The sequence below is a fragment of the Bombina bombina genome, chromosome 10, assembly GCF_027579735.1.
Source record: "Bombina bombina isolate aBomBom1 chromosome 10, aBomBom1.pri, whole genome shotgun sequence".
In the NCBI taxonomy this organism is placed as follows: domain Eukaryota; kingdom Metazoa; phylum Chordata; class Amphibia; order Anura; family Bombinatoridae; genus Bombina; species Bombina bombina.
This window is the reverse complement of record NC_069508.1, coordinates 47004616-47025068: the sequence shown is the minus strand read 5'-3', so window position 1 is coordinate 47025068 and position 20453 is coordinate 47004616.

Below are 20453 nucleotides of genomic sequence, written 5' to 3'. Positions count from 1 at the left end.
GAAACAAGGGGCCTCAAGCTCCGTACAAAGCTTGATAAATATACCCCAGAGCACGCAATTTTAAACAAGTTCACAATTTACTTTAAATTTTCAAATTTGCTTCAGTCTCTGGGTATCCTTTTTTGAAGGGCATACCTATGTAGAATCAGGAGCAGTACTAGTAGGAGCTAGCTGGTGATTGGGGGCTGCGCACACATGCCTCATGTCATTAACTTACCAGATATGTTCAGCTAGGTCCCAGTAGTGCATTTCTTCTCCTGAACCTACCTAGATTTACTCTTTAACAAAAGATGCCAAAGAGCAAAGCTAATTTGATAATAGAAGCAAATGTGTTTAAAATTGCATGTTCTGTCTGAACAATGAAAGTTACATTTGACTTTATGTTCCTTTAAGGTTCATAACCCTCCAGGAATAGATACATTCAAAAATAAACCAATCACCAATGTTTGAGTGAGTAGCCAGGTGTTTACAAGACAGTAAACATCTTGTAATTACAATTTATTTCTGCATGCACACAATAAATTAACATATTAAATGAATGTAGCAAAACTTCACCCTTCATTTGCTTTATTTTGAGGAGCCAATCAAGACTTATTACTGGAGTAGACACAACTAGCCATTGTAAACCTTCCAACTGTCTCTTTTTGAGAGGGTCAGTCCCTAATTCTGAGGTCTGTCCTTCTGAGACCACCATATGTCCTGGTTTGCAGAATTTACTTTCTCCTGGCTTATGGACTAACTAGACACACCCAAAAACCAATCAGACACGCCCATTAACTTTCCAGGCACACTGATAACCACACCCGCTTCCCAATGTGTTTCTACCCACAAAATGGCAACAACCCCCCCTCAACCTCCAGAGTCCCTAATACCTAGCCACAAATGATAGGAGGTATGCCATGGTCATTCTGTTAGCAAAACATATTTTATTTTGCAGAATTTACCATACTATCTTTGCTGAAGCCCATTAGAAACAGATATGTGGCAGGGTTAGGTTTGCGAAGCCTACAATGTGCAATTTAAATTCTTACAATTGGAAAACCCATAATTATGAGACTTAAATTCCAAGAAAAGGCGGAAAATATATCATTAAATAATACTGCAAAGTTGTACTACACATAATTAAATATTTTATGCAAAAAGTCACTGTGTTCACTGTCTCTTTAATGTAAAATGTGTATAGCCGCTTTCTTTTGCATTCAGGTCTGTCAGTTTCCACAATAAACAAGAGGGGCAGGGAAAGATGTAGATGAATTTAGAATGAATCAAAACATTCGGCTAGATTACAAGTTGTGCATTTGGCTGAAAAAGCAGCGTTAACAGGTCCTAACGCTTCTTTTTCACTACCGTTGCTATTATGAGTCTTACAGGTTTAGGGGCACCGCACACTATTTTGGCCTTACCGCAAAACGACTTACGTAAACTTCGTAAAGTCTTTTTTCTATGGGACTTCCATAGCGCCGGTATTACGAGTCTGTCCTGGGAGGCCAAAAAGTGAGCGGTACACCCTCTACCTCCAAGAACCCTAACGCATTTTAAAGTCAGTACCAGTAGTTATGAGTTTTACACTACAACGCCGTAGCATAAAACTCATAACTAAAGTGCTAAAAAGTACACTAACACCCATAAACTACCTATTAACCCCTAAACTGAGGCCCTTCTGCATTGCAAATACTAAAATAAAATTATTAACCCCTAATCAGCCGCTCCGGACATCGCTGCCACTATAACATATTAACCCCTAAACCGCCGCACTCCCGCCTTGCAAACACTAGTTAAATATTATTAACCCCTAATCTGCCGCCCCAACATCGCCGCCACCTACAATATACTTATTAACCCCTAATCTGCCGCTCCTGACATCGCCGCAACCTACATTATATTTATTAACCCCTAACCTGCTGCCCCCAACATCGCCGCCACCTACATTACATTTATTAACTCCTAATCTGCCGCCCCCAATGTCGCCGCAACCTACCTACACTTATTAACCCCTAATCTGCCGCCCCCAACGTCGCTACCACTATATTAAATGTATTAACCCCTAAATCTTAGTCTAACCCTAACCCTAACACCCCCTAAGTTAAATATAATTTAAAAAAAATCTAAATAAAATTACTATCATTACCTAAATTATTCCTATTTAAAACTAAATACTTACCTATAAAATAAACCCTAAGCTAGCTACAATATAACCAATAGTTACATTGTATCTAGCTTAGGGTTTATTTTTATTTTACAGGCAAGTTTGTATTTATTTTAACTAGGTAGAATAGTTATTAAATAGTTATTAACTATTTAATAACTACCTAGCTAAAATAAAGACAAATTTACCTGTAAAATAAAACCTAACCTATGTTACACCTTACACTTCACTACAATTAAATAAATTAACTAAATTAAATACAATTAAATAAATTAAATTAAATTAGCTAAATCACAAAAAAATACAGAAAATAAAAAACAAATTACAGATCTTTAAACTAATTACACCTAATCTAAGAGCCCTATCAAAATAAAAAAGCCCCCCCAAAATAAAAAAAAACCCTAGCCTAAACTATCAATAGCCCTTAAAAGGGCCTTTTGTAGGGCTTTGCCCCAAAGAAATCAGCTCTTTTACCTGTAAAAAAAATACAAACAACCCCCTCAACAGTAAACTCACCACCCACACAACCAACCCCCCAAATAAAAAGCTAACTAAAAAAACCTAAGCTCCCCATTGCCCTGAAAAAGGCATTTGGATGGGCATTGCCCTTTAAAGGACATTTAGCTCTATTGCAGCCCAAAGCCTAACCTAAAAAATAAACCCACCCAATACACCCTTAAAAAAATCCTAACACTAACCCCTGAAGATTCACTTACCGGGAGAAGTCTTCATCCAAGCGGCAAGATGTCCTCAATGAAGCCGGCAGAAGTGGTCCTCCAGACGGGCAGAAGTGGTCCTCCAGACGGGCAGAAGTCTTCATCCAGATGATATCTTCTATCTTCATCCTTCCAACGTGGAGCGGCTCCATCTTCAAGACATCCGGCGCGGAGCATCCTCTTCAAATGACGTCTTCTTCCGAATGAATATCACTTTAAGTGATTGGATCAGCCAATAGAATGCCAGCTGATTGCATCAGCCAATAGGATTTTTTCTACCTTAATTCCGATTGGCTGATAGAATTCTATCAGCCAATCGAAATCTAAGGGACGCCATCTTGGATAACGTCACTTAAAGTGATATTTATTCGAAAGAAGCCGTCGTTTGAAGAGCATGCTCCGCGCCGGATGTCTTGAAGATGGAGCCGCTCCGCATCGGAAGGATGAAGATAGAAGATGCCATCTGGATGAAGACTTCTGCCTTTCTGAAGGACCACTTCTGCCTGTCTGGAGGACCACTTCTGCCGGCTTCGTTGAGGACATCTTGCCGCTTGGATGAAGACTTCTCCCGGTAAGTGAATCTTCGGGGGTTAGTGTTAGGACTTTATTAAGAGTGTATTGGGTGGGTTTATTTCTTAGGTTAGGGACTTTGGGCCAGCAAAAGAGCTAAGTGCCCTTTTAAGGGCAATGCCCATTCAAATGCCCTTTTCAGGGCAATCGGGAGCTTAGGTTTTTTTAGTTAGCTTTATATTTGGGGGGTTGGTTGTGTGGGTGGTCTGTTTTACTGTTGGGGGGGTTGTTTGTATTTTTTTTTACAGGTAAAAGAGCTGATTTCTTTGGGGCAATGCCCCGCAAAAGGCCTTTTTAGGGGCTATTGATAGTTTAGTTTAGGCTAGGGTTTTTTTTTATTTTGGGGGGGCTTTTTTTATTTTGATAGGGCTATTAGATTAGGTGTAATTTGTTTAAAGATCTGTAATTTGTTTTTTATTTTCTGTAATTTAGTGTTGTTGTTTTTTTATTTAGCTAATTTAATTTAATTTATTTAATTGTATTTAATTTAGTTAATTTATTTAATTGTAGTGTAGTGTTAGGTGTTGGGTTTTATTTTACAGGTAAATTTGTCTTTATTTTAGCTATATAGTTATTAAATAGTTAATAACTATTTAATAACTATTCTACCTAGTTAAAATAAATACAAACTTGCCTGTAAAATAAAAATAAACCCTAAGCTAGATACAATGTAACTATTAGTTATATTGTAGCTAGCTTAGGGTTTATTTTATAGGTAAGTATTTAGTTTTAAATAGGAATAATTTAGTTAATGATAGTAATTTTATTTAGTTTTTTTAAAATTATATTTAAGTTAGGGTTAGGGTTGGACTTAGATTTAGGGGTTAATACATTTAATATAGTGGCGGCGACGTTGGGGGCGGCAGATTAGGGGTTAATAAGGGTAGGTAAATTGCGGCGACATTGGGGGCGGCAGATTAGGGGTTAATAAATATAATGTAGGTGGCGGCGATGTTGGGGGCAGCAGATTAGGGGTTAATAAGTATAATGTAGGTGGCAGCGGTGTCCGGAGAGGCAGATTAGGGGTTAATAAGTATAATGTAGGTGGCAGCGGTGTCCGGAGAGGCAGATTAGGGGTTAATAAGTATAATGTAGGTGTCGGTGATGTCGGGAGCAGCAGATTAGGATTAGGGGTGTTTAGACTCGGGGTTCATGTTAGGGTGTTAGGTGTAAACATAACTTTTATTTCCCCATAGGAATCAATGGGGCTGTGTTACTGAGTTTTATGCTGCTTTTTTGCAGGTGTTAGACTTTTTCTCAGCCGCCTCTCCCCATTGATGTCTATGGGGAAATCGTGCACGAGCACGAACGACCAGCTCACCGCTGATTTAAGCAGCACTGGTATTGGAGTGCGATATGAAGCTAAATTTTGCTCTATGCTCACTTCTTGCCTTTTAACGCCGGGTTTCTGAAAACCTGTAATACCAGCGCTGTAGGAAAGTGAGCGGTGAGAAAAAAACTGCTCGTTAGCACCGCACAGCTCATAACGAGAAACTCGTAATCTGGACGAAAGTTTTTTTAAAGAAATCACAACATTAAAACATGGAGACATTTTTAATGTTAAAAGTGTTTTTCATAATAAAAACCTTTTGATATAGAGAGCTGTAGAAAAGCTTGGAAAGGGAAGGGTTTTCTTTTTTTTTTTTTTTACTTTTGTATATATGATTTCTAGTTCATTTAGTTAAAAGGACAGTAGTCAAACTTTTGTGATACAGATAGAATGTGCAATTTTATGCACTGTTTCTTTATACATCTATTATCAAATCTGTTTTTACTCTTAGAATTTATTTTGTTAAAGCATACTTAGGTAGGCTCAGAAGCTACAATGCACTACAGATACTCAGTGATTGATGGATGCACATATATGCCTCTTGTTATTGGCTCAACTGAAGTGTTCAGCTCAGGGGCGCATAATGGGCTAGGCCTACAATGCCCGTGTCTAGGGCACAAGATTTGGAGGAGATGGGGAGCAGCACTTTTTTTTGTGATTTTGTGTTGTTTATTCAACTTTCAATTCCCTCCTATGCCTGACTGGTTCTTCAACAACTACCAGTTCCACTGCTCAAAATCTTGTAGATCTCTTCGGTTGGCAGCCTCCCTAGTCAAAAAGGATGATCTTCATGGAGTAACCGATGACTCCAGACTAGTCATCCGAAGCCATCCTGAAGTACGCCCCAGGCCGAAATAGAGTAATTCACTGGCTGTTCATGCTTGTGCAGTAATCAGTAAGGTAATCTGCTAATCATTCTGAAGTCATCACCCAGAATGTTTAACCTTAGCTGACGACTTTAAAGGGACATGAATCCTAACATCTTTCTTTTTCTTATTTTTCATGATTCAAATAGAGCTTGTGATTTTTAAACAACTTTCCAATTTACTTCTTTTATCCCATTTGCTTCATTCTCTTGGTATCCTTTTTGAAGGAGCAGATGTGCATTACTGGGAGCTATCTGAAGACATCTGCTGAAACAATAAAAAGAGGCATTTTGTGCAGCCACCAATCAGCAGCTAGCTCCCAGTAATGCATTGTTTCTCCTGAGCCTATTTAAATATGCTTTTAAACTAAGAATACCAAAAGAATGAAGCAATTTAGAAAACAGAAGCAAATTGGAAAGTTGTTTAAAATCACATGCTTTATCTAAATCATGAAAGAAAAAGTTTGGGTTTCCTGTCCCTTTAAAAAGCCTGATGATCTGCAAATTACTTCTAAAGTAGTAGTAATCCTGTTTGTCTTGGGCTCTCAGCAAGCTGGTACTACAGGTAAGTATAGCAAGCAAGGACTTTACAAAACGGCTTCCTCCAACCATCCACCCAAGGCTCAGAAATACAGGTAATGGAAGCACAGAGCGGAAGGTGTGAGTGACCTCTATAGCTGCCTACTGTGTACAAGTACATGTATCAAGTACATAGTAAGTGTAACTCATAGATATCACTTCTTAAAATCAGGGAAGACAAGACTGCAACAATTCTCATTAAAATAAGTGCTCACATTGAATAAAATATCCAAGTTACTGGAGAATAGAGTTAGAATCGTAATATCAAAAATCTTGTTAAGCTTAAACAATAGTCACCAGTATAGATCCTTGTTATTAAGTTCCTCCAAATTTGTTGGCAACTTACCTTTAAATGTGGTAAAGCATATGGGTAAAAGTATTAAGTCAGGGTGTTCTTTTTCAACTCAGGACACTAAAGAATTGGAAATTAAATGTAGAACAAACTGTAATTCTATATGTTGTTTATTTACTCAGTTTTATCTGTAATTTGCTATATGTAGGAAGAACAAAGAGAAAAATTAGAACACGGTTTAATGAACATTGGAACAACCTTAAAAAACAAGCTTGACAACCACAGTGTATCCATACTTTTTTTTACAAACCCACGGCGAGCAGTTAAACGTTGACTTAGATATACAGGTTTTTATGTAATTAAGAGTTCTTAGAAATTGGGAATTAAATGAAATTTTAGATTTAAATGGTTTATTTGGAACATAGTTCCAGTCGGATATAAGTTTAGAAAATATTTTGAAAACATGAATTGTGTTTATAAATATACAAATGCTGTTCTATCCAAGTGCTTATATTAAAGGGACAGTCTACTCCAAAATGTGTATTGTTTAAAAAGATAGACAATCCCTTTATTACCCATTCTCCAGTTTTGCACAACCAACACAGTTATAATAATACACTTTTTACCTCTGTGATTACCTTGTATCTAAGCCTCTGCAGACTGCTCCCTTATTTCAGTTCAGTTTAGTTCTTTTGACAGACTTGCATTTTAGACAATCAGTGCCCTCTCATAAGTAAGTACACAGGTATGAGCACAATGTTATCTATACGGTACACATGAACTAATGCCCTCTAGCTGTGAAAAACTGTCAAATGCTTTCAGATAAGAGGCGACCTTCAAGGGCTTAGAAATTAGGAGGATATCTAGGTTTAGCTTTCAACTAAGAATATCAAAAGAACAAAGCAAATTGTATAATAAAAGTAAATTGGAAAGTTCTTTAAAATTACATTCTCTATCTGAATAACGAAAGTTAAATTTTGACTAGACTGTACATTTAAAGGGACACTGAACCCAAATTTTTTCTTTTGTGATTCAGATAGAACATGCAATTTTAAGCAACTTTCTAATTTACTCTTATTATCAATTTTTCTTCGTTCTCTTGCTATCTTTATTTGAAAAAGAAGGCATCTTAGCTTCAGTACTCTAGACAGCACTTTTTTATTGGTAGAGGAATTTATCCACTAATCAGCAAGGACAACCCAGGTTGTTCACCAAAAATGGGCCGGCATCTAAACTTCTTGCATTTCAAATAAAGATACCATGAGAATGAAGAAAATTTGATAATAGGAGTAAATTAGAAAGTTGCTGAAAAGTCCATGCTCTATCTGAATCACAAAAGAAAAAATTGGGGTTCAGTGTCCCTTTAAGCATTTTATTCAGCGTAATCAGTAAGCATTTTTACTAAGTTGTTTGATTATGCTTTTTTTATAATTAGGTAGTGTTTTTACTACTATTAATATTTATACATCGCAGTCACCTTAATGTTAATTTTATAGATCTGTAAATTATTGTGTAGATTTATAAATTATATAAACGTATGTTCCTATTTGTATAAGACGGTGAGACAGGAGGGCTAAACAGAAGCTTTCACCAGACAAGATTTTCAGACTGTTGTGCGATCAAAGGCTCTCGCGCAAACACTGCCAGAAGTAAACTTTTAACGTGCACGGGTTAGTGCGCATATTACAAGATGAAAGTAAATTGTTTGGACATGAGCGAAAGCCGATGTGCGCTAGCTTCAGGACTTCGGATATTGCACTGCGTTAGACCTACAGTGCTAGCCAGAAGTGAGTAATAAATATTTGGCATTTCTATGTTCTTCGCATTCGATAAAATCTTTTTATCTATAAATATTTTTTTATTTTTTTTGTTATTTTACTGAGATAAGTATAAACATTAAAAATACGACCATCTATATAATATTCTATATATAGCATCATTCAAGTGTGTACATATTTATTTTTTTATATACAGGTATATATATATATATATATATATATATGATGTTTTTTAAATATATATCTATACGTATATATATATATATATATATATATATATATACGTATATATACGTATATATATATATATATATATATATATATATATATGAATATATATATATATATATATATATATATATATACGCTGAATAGAAAATAATTATCATTTAAATATCAGTGAAGGGAATAAATATCCACCAAGTATATTTTCCATAAATATTATTATTTACTACTATTTATTATTTATTTATTTATTACCAACAGACAGACAGAAGCTTTTTGATCATGTCCAAAACAAAAGATTTGTATATATACACTCACGCAAACTGAAGCACTTCTAACAGTAGCAAACACCTAATATAGATTGTTTTAAATCACGTACAATCGAACAATGCAATCAGGATATGGGCTCATGCTATTAGAGGGACTGTTATATTTAATTATACACCAGGAGAGACACTCGAGATAGCTCAAACCAGACAGTAAGACCAAGATTAGTTGTAGGTTGCTATAGCAATGAAAATAAACATGAAGTCCATAGAAGGTGTTCCACATTGACAAACATACCCAATTATTTTTGCGAACAGTTTCAGATATACTAGCTCAATAAGGTACTGGTAGATAGAGAAAAAATAAGCTTTGTATCAAATTTAGCTATTTTTCTACATTCGATTAGTTTACAACTTTAAAGGGACACTAAACCCAAATTTTTTCTTTCGTGATTCAGAGAGAGGATGCAATTTTAAGCAACTTTCTAATGTTCTCCTATTGTCAAATTTTCTTCATCCTCTTGGTATCTTTATTTAAAAAGCAAGAATGTAAGTTTAGATGCCGGCCCTTTTTGGTGAACAACCTGGGTTGTTCTTGCTGATTGGTGGATAAATTCATCCATCAATAAAAAAGGTGCTGTCCAGAGTTAGCTTAGATGCCTTCATTTTTCAAATAAAGATAGCAAAAGAACAAAGAAAAATTGATAACAGGAGTAAATTAGAAAGTTGCTTAAAATTGCATACTCTATCGGAATCACAAAAGAAAAAATTTGGGTTCAGTGTCCCTTTAAGTGAGGCATTACACATGTAACCATAGAGAGCAAATAACAACACTGCTCTCAAGTCACGGAACACGTGACCGTCAATAGCGAATAGGAATTCTAGACACACAGGAGGAGTGCCGCAACCTCCGGTTTAAATACACATAGATAGCATTAAGTTTACCTCTGATGAAGGACAACATAAAGGCTATTCCTTCGAAACGCGTTAGATGACACGGTCACTAGATAAAGTGACCTTTGTTGTTTACTTTGTGAATTTGTTTATAATATTTGGTTTTGAAAAGGTTTATTGTATACCTTTTTTATGAACTGCTATACACCGATCCCTAATATAAACCTGAGTAACCTACTGTTTCTGGTATACATCAGGAACGTGTACCAGGATTAACCAACTATATGTCTTACAATTACCTCATATCTTATTGAGGGTGTTAAATGTGAGCATAAGTCCCACAAGGTTTGGTGTGACATTTGTTTTTATGTGCTCTATTAAACAGAATTTCACTGTTTATCCTGTTTCGGCTTTCTTACATATCTACCACTATCGGGTGGAGGAAAGTTTCTAGTGCTGTTATTACACTCTAGGAAGAAAATACAAAAATGTTGTGTCAGAAATAAAAATCCCTTTAATACTGGAGCATGGGGATCAACATAGAACACAACGTTTCGGGGTGGTCCCCTTAGTCATGTGATATCAATCTGTAATTCAATGCTATAATTTATAACAGTTTCAATTAATCTATTACAACAATTAATTAATTACAATTCAAATAATAACAAAGGCAGAGAATGCATACAAATCAAGGAAACAAACATTATTGTAAAAAAGTTAAAAACATGATAACTGACATCCTAAATGTAACAAAAATGTAACATTGCAACCAGCACAGTGTATCCGGTTAAACAACCCAGAGAGCAAACATAAGATACATTTTTAACAATTCTAAAATTTCAATTTGGAATTATCAGACAAAGCTATAATACAAACGTTAGTAAAAAAACAGACCAATTAATTTCTTTATTTAATACTTTGGGTTCCATGGTATACAATCTGAATATCTAGAAAACCTCTAGCTCTTTTAAAAGCAATTCCCTATTGCCCCCCTGCCTGGGTGTATCAACCCTTTCAATCACCTGAAAACGCAATTGGTTGATCTGGTGACCAAATTAAAGAAAATTGTCAGGGGCCGTTACAACTTTACACCTTATGTTGCTCCTATGCTCACTTATGCGATCTTTAATATGCCTAGTGGTCTCTCCGACGTAGCCACACCCACAAGAGCATTTGATAAGATAAACAACATAAGGTGTAAGACATGTGTAATGCGCATTATGCTTAAACTTGTATCCAGTCAGTGGGTGTGTAAAACATGACCCCTTAATAACCAAACTACAGTTAACGCAACCAAGGCATGGAAAACATCCTACGTTTTTATCAGAAATATAGGACTGCTTTAAAGTTTCTTAGGGTCTATGTCAGCTCTTATAAGTCCTCAGCAATATGTAGAACAGCTGCCAGGCAAAATACTGTGCTCGTGTCGACCGTGGAAATCTGCCCAATTCCACTATAACAATATGCAACATGGAAATGTCCACAGCACAATTTGCTTAAAAAAGTATCTTTATTGACAAAAGATAGAGCGACGTTTCGTGACTACTGTCACTTAATCATGCTATCAGCTCTTATAAGGGCATCCCTCAAGTTTTTACTTCTCATAAAAGCAGGCATAGGAGGCCGCTTAAATTCCTCTATCAGACATATATTCTAGATATGTGCATTTCGTTTTGGATTAATTTTGTTTTCGGACGAATTTTGGCCGATTCGGAGATTCTAATGAATTTGAATTTCCGAATCGGCACCATAACTAAAATCCTGAAAAATCCTGAAAATTAATAAATCAGTTTCCGAACGTTCAGATCCATTCTTTATTCATATTTGGAATTTTTCATTGTTCTAATCTAAACCACAGTTCCCCGACATCGCTGACACTATCTAAATAACGAAATAAAACAATTAATCCCTAAACCGCAGTTCCCCGACATCACCCACACTAATCAAACCTATTAACCCCTAAACCTCTGTTCCCAAACATAGCCAACACTAACTAAACCTATTAACCCCTAAACAGTAGTTCCCAAACATCGCCAACATTAATTAAACCTATTAACTCCTAAACCGCAGTTCCCCAACATCGCCGACACTAAAACACTAAATAAACCTATTAACCCCTAATCCGCCATTCCCAAACTTCGCCAACACTAACAAAATCTATTAACCTCTAAATAAAAAAAACTAAGATTACTAAAAAATTAAAACTACAACTACAAAAAATAATAATCACTACAACTACAAAAAATAATAATCACTAAAATTAAAAGAATTAAAAAACTACCATTAATCACTACTGTGTCTCCTTTGCTGTGCCCTGCATCGGCTGTAGAGCCGACGGTAATCCGTACGGTTTTTACATCTGTGATGGTCTCATCACCAGTCACAGGCCCTGCAGTAGTGAATGATTTATCCATTTTGACCAGGGTAGGCCTATAGCGCTGGGGCCCCAGAGCGCTACTGCCCAAGTGCATCACCGAAAGAGGCCTGGCTAAAGTAGTTTGTTGGGGTGCTTTGAAAACTCAGGGGTTAAATGCTACAGTCAACTTTTCTTCTAAGGCCGCATGGTGATCCGAGCGAAGATTGCACAGCGCTTGTAGAACGGTATTGGCACTTGTCATGTCCATGTTGATCTTCTATGTAGAGTATCAGGTCAGTACACTGGACAGGATATTATGAATGCACTCACAGTGCTAGCTAACGACAGGAGCTGGAAAGCATCCTGCCGGGGGGTATTTCACATGGTTGATGTTATAGGCCACCGCTTCAAAGTAGCTCCGGGCTCTGAAGCCAGCAGTGATCCTAGCAAAAATGATCTCGCTGGATAAGTTTTTGTTAGTAGATTTTAGATATGCCAATCTCAATACTGGATGCTTCATATAGAGGATGATACCTGGTAGGTAACACAGGAAAGCTGGAGCAGCTTGCAGAAGTGCGACCAGTCATGGCCGCTGCCCGGAAGTTCCCTAGTTTGTATTTATTTTAACTAGGTAGTTACTAAATAGTAATATGGTAGCTAGCTTAGGTTTTATTTTTATTTCACAGGTAAGTTTGTATTTATTTTTAAATAGGTAGTTAGTTAATAATTGTAACTTTCATTTAGGTCTATTTTAAATATGTTAAAGTTAGGGGGTTTTAGGTTTAGGGGTTAATATAATTAAATTTAGGTTGTTGCGATGTGTGGAGCGGCGGTTTATGGGTTAATAGGTTTAGTTAGTGTTGGCTTTGTGGGTGTACGGCAGTTTAGGGGTTAATAGGTTTTGTTAGTGTCGGGATGTCGGGGAACTGCAGTTTTGGGGTTAATAGGTTTAGTTAGTGTCAGCGATGTCGGGGAACTGTGGTTTAGGGGTTAATAGGTTTAGTTAGTGTCAGCGATGTCGGGGAACTGCAGTTTAGGGGTTAATAGGTTTAGTTAGTGTTGGCGATGTCGGGGAACTGAGGTTTAGGGGTTAATAGGTTTAGCTAGTGTCAGCAATGTCGGGGAATGGTGGTTTAGGGGTTAACAAGTTTAGTTAGTGTTGGCGATGTGGGGGGTGGCTGTTTAGGGGTTAATAGCTTTATTTAGTGTCGGCGATGTGGGTGGCAGCGGCGGTTTTAGATAATTTTGTTTCGACAATCAGCGGCATATTAGTTATGTTAAGTTAAATTGTTTTTCGAATCCTTTCGTTTTTTCGGATCCATTCTTTATTTATATGCATTATTCTATTCTAAACTTTAGAATAGAATAATGAATATGAATAAAGAATGGATCCGAAATAACGAACGGATCCGAAAAAACGATTTAACTTAACATAACTAATTTGCCAAAACTAATTTTTTTTTAAACTTAACTAAACTAATTTGCCGAAACTAAATTATTTTTTTAACTAATGAAAACAAAACAAAACTTAACGAAATGTTTAGCGTTGCACATGTCTAATACATTCCCCCAATAGATACCAATGTTTACGTATTATTTTATATGCAAATAAACAAGGGCGCCAAAGTCCCAGAGAGGTGCGCTAGTGCAGACAAACGATAGATGGAAACTGGAGAGGCCGCACTCTTGAAAAAGAAGATCCAACAATGTCAACCTAAAAAAGAAAAACAGAAGAGAGGCGCCAAATGGTGTAGTATAGACAGGATCCGCCTGCAGAGAGTAGAACACCCCTAGCCCTTGGTAGTGGAAACTTACAAAAGAAACGGCACGACCGGAGTGCCAGGCAAAGCAGCACGGGACCCTCAGAGTCGCCCATATGACTCCCAGCTACGACTGGAGCGTCCGATGTCAAGTCAGATAACTAGCGATGGCCAAAGTTGTAACGGCCCCTGTCGATGCCCATTTTCTGGAACCAATTGCGTTTTCAGGTGATTGAAAGGGTTGATACACCCAGGTGGGGAGCAATAGGGAATTGCTTTCAAAACATAGTGAGGTTTTCTGGATATTCAGATTGGATACCATGGAACCCAAAGGATTAAATAAAGAAATTAATTGCTCTGTTTTTTACTAAAATTTGTACGACAGCTTTTTCTGATAATTCCAAATTTAAATTTTGTAATTGTTAAAAATGTATCTTATGTTTGCTCTCTGGGGTGTTTAACCGGATACACTGTGCTGGTTGCAATGTTACATTTTTGTTACATTTAGGATGTCAGTATTCATGTTTTTAACTTTTTTACAATAATGTTTGTTTCCTTGATTTGTATGCATTCTCTGCCTTTGTTATTATTTGAATTGTAATTAATTAATTATTGTAATAGATTAATTGAAACTGTTATAAATTAAAGCATTGAATTACAGATTGATATCACATGACTAAGGGGACCTCCCTGAAACGTTGTGTTCTATGTTGATCCCCATGCTCCAGTATTAAAGGGATTTTTATTTCTAACACAGCATTTTTGTATTTTCTATTTTTCTTGTGGGCTTGACAGTGGCCCACAGCTGTGTCAGAGTGCCTGGTGTTAGTGCTGGTCTAACCTTGACTTTGATACTATTGCACTGTTGCAGTCCGTGCACTGAACCAAGGCGAAGAACCTGAAATGAGTGGATCGCAAACATTTACCTACACAGAGATTGAGGCATCAAGGATAACTACACTTGTAAGGGGCTCACGGAGCTTCCTACATACTGCACCAGCTGAGCTGTCCGGTCACAACTATGAAAAGCTGTCAAAGGAGTTGGTAGCCTATGACCTGCATGCAACGGCAATTGCAGAGTATTATAGGGTGAAACAGATTCCCCGAGGATTGCGAATGCACACCCGCCCTACCTTGCTCAGAGATAACCTGGAATACTGTCGTAAATTTGAATACATCCTTAACAAATGTTCCTTTGACATCCTGGTCTTAACCGTTGAATATCTACAAAAAGAGATTGATAACATTAAAGAGTCCATAGCCGAAGTTGAAACTGAACAGTGCAGTTCCCTGAAGGTTGATGTATGGAAGAAAATGTTGGCTGATAACAAGACACAAATAACGGAGTTGCGCAAAAACATTGAAGAACGCAAAAGGGTTAAATTCCTCCATGACGAGCAGGATTACACTACGGGTAGAGTGTATTGCTGGGTCTATGACCCATATGGCAAAGAACGCTGCATCACTTCCGGTCACATGAGACACCAGAGACATCATGCGGATAACGCCAGCAGCAACTCAGAGTCATCTGCTTTTTCCAAAGAGGGAATGGATTCCGGTACCGATGGAGGGGGAGAAAACATTACCCCAGGATACCACAAAGTGAAACAGCAGAAGATGAAGGACAATGCTCCACGTCGGGCCACACGAGCGAACAAACAGACATAGTGGTAAATATATCACAGCATGTTCTGACAGACCCAGAGAAAAGAGTGTTACAAAAAGGGTTGTCATTTTGTCCTGCTAAGACCTGTGATTTGTTTACCTTGCAACAAGATCTACATAGGTTATTTAGGTCTGTAAGACTTATATATTGGCACAATAAGTTTGGGAAGGACTGTGGTGTTGAAAATACATTGCAGAGTGATCTGAATATCAAAAGGTTGGGACTTTATAACAAAAGTAATTTCTTTCCAAGTAACACACATCATGGTATTGAGACTTTTGAGAATTTAGTGTTGAATGATGTATCTAAAGTTAGACAGAACATTCAGTAATCTTGTAAATCTAGACATGGTGGTCCTGTTAACTTCACCATAGTGGAGCGCCAGGCCCTTAAAGGGTTAAAAGACAAAAAGTTGGTTGTCCTGAAAGCTGCGGACAAGGGTGGTGCCACTGTGGTGATGGATATACAGGACTACAGGAAAGAAATCTATTCTCAATTAGAGGTTGGCCAGGTCTATACTTTGATTGAATATAACCCTGTATTTAATATCGCAAAAGAGATCATAAATGTTGTTCAATAGTCGCAAATAAATGACATCATTAATAAAGATACAGCTAAATTTTTGGTAGTGCAGGACCCCAAAACTCTGGCATTCTATGCAAAAACAAAGATTCATAAGTCTCTTATCAACCCCCCTGGTCGACCCATTGTGGCAGGAACTAATTCTATATTTTCCCATATAGCTGTTTTTCTAGATAAAATCTTACTTCCACATGTGAAACAATCAAAAACATTTATTAGGGATACTGGTGATTTTCTTGAGAAGTTACATAACTTGCAGATGGGCACAGATAAATTCATACTGTATTCCCTTGATGTCACCAGGCTATATACAGCTATTACACATGAGAGTGGATTGGGGGCTGTTAGGTCAGTGTTATATTCCTGTGGTCTCTATAGTGATGGACAGATATACGTATTTTCATTTGCAACTTTTGGAAATTGTATTATACAACAACTACTTTCTTTTTGAAGATTCTTTCTTTTTGAAACTACAGGGGACAGCCATGGGCTCCAATGTCGCACCCAATTATGCCAATATTTGTATAAATTCCTTTAATGAAAAGTTTGTTTTTTAAAATGATTTGTTTCGTCATTGTGGCACCACTTGGTGGCGCTACATTGACGATATTTTTGGTATATGGGTTGGCAACATTGGAGCCCTTGAGCTGTTTGTGGATGAACTGAATAGGACTACTAACCATATTAAATTTAAGTTGACATGGCCTGAAACCAGGATAGATTTTCTTGATGTATCTGTAATTAAACAAGGGACTGGTTTTTGCACTGACATTTATTGCAAAGAGACAGATCGCAATAGCCTCTTAAAATATGACAGTGCTCATCAACTGTCTCTTATTAGGTCACTGCCCCATAGCCTGCTTCTCAGGGTGAGAAAAATTGTGTCAGATGAAAGCATTGTCCCTTTGAGGTTGGGGGAGATGGGTAACAAATTTCTTGCAAGGGGTTACCCTAAAACTTTAATAGATCAGGTTATCTCTGAGGTCAAGTCTGTCCCAATAAATGAATTGACAAGTTAAAAGGCTACTAAAGTAAAGGACAAGAGGTTAACCTTTATTTCTGAACACTGTCAGGAGAGCAATCAAATTACTAAAATACGTAAACATTGGTATCTATTGGGGGAATGTATGTCTGAGATAGAGGAATTTAAGTGGCCTCCTATGCCAGCTTTTAAGAGAAGTAAAAACTTGAGGGATGCCCTTATAAGAGCTGACATAGGCCCTAAGAAAACTTTAAAGCAGTCCTATATTTCTGATAAAAGCTCAGGATTTTTTCCATGCATTGGTTGTGTTAACTGTAGTTTGGTTATTAAGGGGTCATATTTTACGCACCCACTGAATGGATACAAGTTTAAGCATAATGCGTATTACAAATGTCTTACACCTTATGTTGTTTATCTTATCAAATGCCCTTGTGGGCGTGGCTACGTCGGAGAGACCACTAGACGTATTAAAGATTGCATAAGTGAGCATAAGAGCAACATAAGGTGTAAAGTTGTAACGGCCCCTGACGCTGCCCATTTTCTGCAACCAATTGCGTTTTCAGGTGATTTAAAGGGTCGATACACCCAGGTGGGGGGGGGGGGGCAATAGGGTATTGCTTTTAAAACAGTGTATGGTATTCTGGATATTCAGATTGGATACCATGGAACCCAAATGATTAAATAAAGAAATTAATTGCTCTGTTTTTACTAACATTTTTTTAACTAACATTTGTATTATAGCTTTGTCTGATCATTCCAAATTGATATTTTGTAATTGTTAAAAATGTATCTTATGTTTGCTCTCTGGGGTGTTTAACTGGATACACTGTGCTGGTTGCAATGTTACATTTATGTTACATTTAGGATGTCAGTTATCATGTTTTTAACTTTTTTACAATAGTGTTTGTTTCCTTGATTTGTATGCATTCTCTGCCTTTGTTATTATTTGAATTGTAATTAATTAATTGTTGTAATAGATTAATTGAAACTGTTATAAATTATAGCATTGAATTACAGATTGATATCACATGACTAAGGGGACCGCCCCGAAACGTTGTGTTCTATGTTGATCCCCATGCTCCAGTAATAAAGGGATTTTTATTTCTGACACAGCATTTTTGTATTTTCTATTTTGCTTGCGGGCTTGACAGTGGCCCACAGCTGTGTCAGAGTGAGTGGTGTTAGTGCAGGTCAAACCTTGACTTTATTACACTCCAGGAAGCACCAAAGGCATTTTACCGCATTTGATACGTATCCAGCGGCGGATATCTTATATGCCACACTGAGACTCCCCAGGATTGCTCTACACTTACCTCATATTGATTGAGGTAAACTTCTGTAAGTAGAAATCACATCCATTGGAACTACTGTTTGCATTTACAGAGATACACTCTGCAACTTAAATTTCTGGGACTCCAGCATCCAGATTTGACACACATTTGTGATAACCCATTTTTTGTTCATAACTTTTCTTTTGATTCTTTCTGATAACTTTTATGTTGTAACTAGTTGTGCATTCATATATAAATATATATTTTTTATCGTCTTGCATTAGAAATAGCCTTAACCAGCACTATCCCATCCCTTTGCCAAACATTGTACCCACGCAAAGTATAGTGAGATTGGGGATTTCACTATACTGAGCCTAGGGATTTAGCTGCAGGTTTTGGGTATTATTTTGCCTTAAAATAGAAAAAGATAAGAAGCGCCTCACTTACAACCCTGTGTGCTGTTTGACAGAATAGTCTCACAATTATTCTAGAATGAACATACGGGAAAGAAAGTAAACAGCGCTTAGCCTATATTAAAATACAGGATAGCTAGGGATGTGGAACAACCAAGTTAAAATTCCTGTGATGAATGTACTAAATGTAATACTAGAGATAAAATATGATTAAATATAATAAATTTATTACATAAATGAAAGCAAACAGATTGTCTGAAAATGCATACGTTTAAAATAAACTAAAATTAACAAATATTAAAAAGTCAATAAAAGGTCATAGAGAGGGGAGAACGTCTCCTCAGCCTCTAATATTGAATTACTACCACTTCAGCTTTTTCGATTAAACCACCTTTAGGTAATGATACTAGTAGATCCAACACAGTCTGGGACCGAGTGTCATGGGTTGCAACTTCTGTTTAAACACCCTTTAATAATATAAATTTATATAATAACAGAGAGTGTTGCAATTAAGTGTAAGTTCAGTGTGGGATTGATGTGGCAAGCGGGTATACTTTACCGGTCCCCTAGCTGTTCAGATTACAGCGTCGGTCATGTTGCGTCTCCGCGGTCTATCGTGGACCTGTCGGCATTCGCTCTCACCTCTGACCTTGTTGGTATGGTGACGTAACGGTTCTCGTTAGTGTAGATCACCACCGCTTAGGTCTCTTCAGGCGTCTGTTTTACTTTGGGGGTTAACCGGTATCCTCTCCGCTTTTAAAGGTTAACCCCCAAAGTAATACAGACGCCTGAAGAGACCTAAGCGGTGGTGATCTACACTAACGAGATCCGTTACGTCACCATACCAACAAGGTCAGAGGTAGAATCTTTAAGTCTGACCACAGATTTTCTATTGGATTGAGGTCTGGGCTTTTACTAGGCCATTTTTAACACATTTACATGTTTCCCCTTAAACCACGTGTTGCTTTAGCAGTGTGTTTGGGGTCATTGTCCTGCTGGAAGGTGAACCTCCGTCCTAGCCTCAAATCACGCACAGAGTGGTACAGGTTTTGCTCAAGAATATAAACTTCAAAAAACTCCAGCCACCATAGCAATTAAAAGACCTTTATTTTCTTATCCTGGGTCCAAACATACAATGTTTCAAGCCAATGTGGCTCTTAGTCATGTACATCTTAATTATACAGGTTCATGCCTTTTATACTCTCACCTGTTAATTATTCATCAACTGTTCATTAACCCATTGTATGAAAAACATGTATTGCAACATGCAATAGTGACACCTGTTGGTTATAAAATATAGTACACTCTTCTTTACTTTTGATGTCTCTTTGTTTTTCAATAAATGGGTGAACAGTATACATATCATTTAAAATATAAACATAAAACCTATATACAATATTAAAAGAGGAGCATAAAATCCAAACATCCACAATGTCTACACAGTCTACAGAGTATATTTACATCACTCAAGATTTATTCCTTTACAGAATGTATTTTTATCGAGAAGAATTCTTTAACTTTAATTGATTCATTTATCCTTTGTATTACCATTATAACACACCCTGCTATTCACAAGCCATTTTTTATGCGCCCATGATCAATCAGAAAGTATATACAAACAATCCTAACCTTATCCATGTATGATTTTAGTAGAATAGACTCCAATCAAAGTCCTTATTGAGGCCCTTGGGGATAAGGCAATCCAGTTTGTGAATCCAGAACATCTCCCTAACTTTTAGGAGATGTTCTCTATCGCCCCCCC